Here is a 2,586-nt window from a genome sequence, read left to right on the forward strand (position 1 = left end):
ATCATAGTCATCATCATCATCATGATAGGGATTTTGCAATCTAGGATAATTTTCAATCCTAAGGTCGGAGCTATTACAAGAATAAAACTCTAATTCATGGGGGTGACTCATATCATGTGGTGTTGTTCCTGTTTCCCTAACGGATTCCCATTGATGGGTTTTCTCTGCAATCTCGGCTAAAAAATTCCATGCATCATCCACAGATTTATCAAGAAATTCACCATTACACATACACTCAACCGTGGCTCGAGATTTAAAGTCTAGTCCCTCATAGAGGATAGCGACAAGTCTCCACTTCTCAAATCCATGGTGTGGACATTCGCTCAACAAATCATTAAAACGTTCAAAATAGTCAAAAACAGTTTCCTCATCCAACTGGACAAAACAATTGATATTTTGACGAATAGCGATGGTCCTATGATGTGGAAAAAATCTTTGGAAAAATTGATTAGTGAGTTGTTCCCAAGTGGTGATTGATTGTGGTCTCAAACCGTAAAACCATGTTTTGGCCCTTTCCTTTAGAGAAAATGTAAACAAACGCAATTTCAGAGAGTCTTCGGACATATGATCAGGTTGCATATTCCGACAAATTTGTTCAAACTCTCTTACATGAGTATAGGGGTTCTCAGAATCGAACCCTCGAAATATAGGAAGTATTTGTATCATGCTTGCATTTATTTTAAAAGGGTTATTGGTTTGAGGTAATACAATACATGATAATGGAATTTTTATTGTCGGATACATGTATTCATGGAGAGCACGAGGTTGGCCCATATTGAAAAGACGCAAAGCCCACTATTTGGTTTTAATGGGTTTGGATTTTTGGGAAAATTTTGGTTTTTGAAATAAGGAGCAAATTTTTGGTTTTTTTTTTTTTTTTTTTTTTTTAAGAACAATAAAATGAAGAAAATAAAATTTGGTTTTTGAAATGGGAGCACGCCCACTGTTGGTTTTGTGTTTGCTTTGGCCCAGCTAGGTTGAAAACTTTTGGTGGAACTGAGTCCAAAATCTCGGCCTAGAATTTGGGTACTCGGCCCACTAACGAGTTAACCTAGCGTGATCGGTTACAAGCTCAGCTGGGTTTAAAAACCCAGAATACAAAATACAAGTCCAAATTAAACAAGCTCACAAAAATTAAATACAAGCCCACAAAAATTAATTACAAACCCAACAGAAAATAAAAAGCCCAAAAATTGGCTTTAATATTACAAGCCCACAATTAAAAATTGGAAGCCCACAATTCGGGTTCTCTTAAATGGGTTACCTTTTAAGCACAGCCCAGCTGCTCTGATATTGTTGCAAAAACCCAGTTGGGCTTTGGTTCTTTTCCTTGGTGGCGTCCCAGCAGAGGAAAAACAGGTTCAGAACAGCAGGTCCAACAGCAAATGAAGTGAAGCAGATGCAGATGCAACCGCTATGAAGTGAAATGCAAAAATAGCTAATAAAACAACAAGAAAAACACAGCACCAGTCCCCGGCAACGGCGCCAAAAACTTGGTAGGCCTCAAAGATATTATATTTAAATGCAAAATGGTCCCCGTCAACGGCGCCAAAAACTTGGTGGGCCCGGGAAAGCGTATAAAATTGAAGCGAAATGAAACGCGGGCCTACAGTAATACCGCAAGTGCACGGTCGTCAGTTGTAGCTCGTGCAAGTACGGGTCGATCCACAGAGACTGGGTGTGTTTTGTAGTGTTTAGCTATTTTGGGTTCTAGTTGCTATTGTTGGGCTTTGGGTACCAATGGATTTTGGTAACCAATGGGTTATGATTGTGCTTTAGGCCTTTGAGTTCTTTGGGAATGAACTGGGCTTTAGCTTTAGCCTATCAGTACACTAGGCTTTTGGAGAGAACTGTGGACTGGGCTTAACAGTTCACTTGTGAACTGGGCTTGGTAGTGAACTAGGCTTTGGTTTTGAATTTGGGCTTGGGTTCTTTTGATGTGTACTGGGCTTGGTAACAGTGAACTGGGCCTTAGGCCTTAACCTGAACTGTGGTCTTAGCTGAGGCAAGCTCAGTGCAGCAGCAGCAGTGGCTTCAGCAGCAGCAGAAGGGTAATGCAGGCTGCTCAGGGAAGCATAACAGGGCAAAACAAGGCAATATAGCAAAGGGAAAGACCAAGGCAGTGAGGATGGCAATGGAGATAGTATCAATATATACAATGTGGCAATATATACAATGATGAAACAACAATAATCTACATGTGCATATTAACAATGGCATAAGCAAACAGCAAACAACAATGATGATGGTGAAGGTGATAATGGCATAAAGAATGACAAAGAGATAAACCAAGGCCTAAGCCAAGGGCAGGGGTGATGGTGAAGGTGAAATGGTGAAGGTGAGCCTAGGCATACTACTAGAGTGGGAAGAGAACTAGTTTGCTCACAGTCACTAGTGAGCACTAGTTTCTCCCCACTGCTCAATCAACACAAAGCTCTAAAGGCTTTAGCCTAACATTCACACAAAACAGTAAACATGAGTGATGAAAGAACACTAGGATGTTGAATCCACCATTAACCTAGGGGATATTCTACTCACAGCTAAAACAGTTACCAAAGTACTAATTGTCTGATTAAAGTACAACTA

The 2,586-nt window shown here is 40.3% G+C and overlaps 1 non-coding gene across 1 annotated transcript; it reads left to right on the forward strand.

Annotated features, from left to right (window-relative positions):
• The first annotated feature begins 301 nt into the window (after window positions 1–301).
• Window positions 302–405, forward strand: LOC113341768. Its single transcript, XR_003356123.1, has one exon. It is a non-coding gene; the product is annotated as a small nucleolar RNA R71 (small nucleolar RNA).
• Window positions 406–2,586: the final 2,181 nt, after the last annotated feature.

This window comes from Papaver somniferum, chromosome 1 (assembly GCF_003573695.1).
Source record: "Papaver somniferum cultivar HN1 chromosome 1, ASM357369v1, whole genome shotgun sequence".
In the NCBI taxonomy this organism is placed as follows: domain Eukaryota; kingdom Viridiplantae; phylum Streptophyta; class Magnoliopsida; order Ranunculales; family Papaveraceae; genus Papaver; species Papaver somniferum.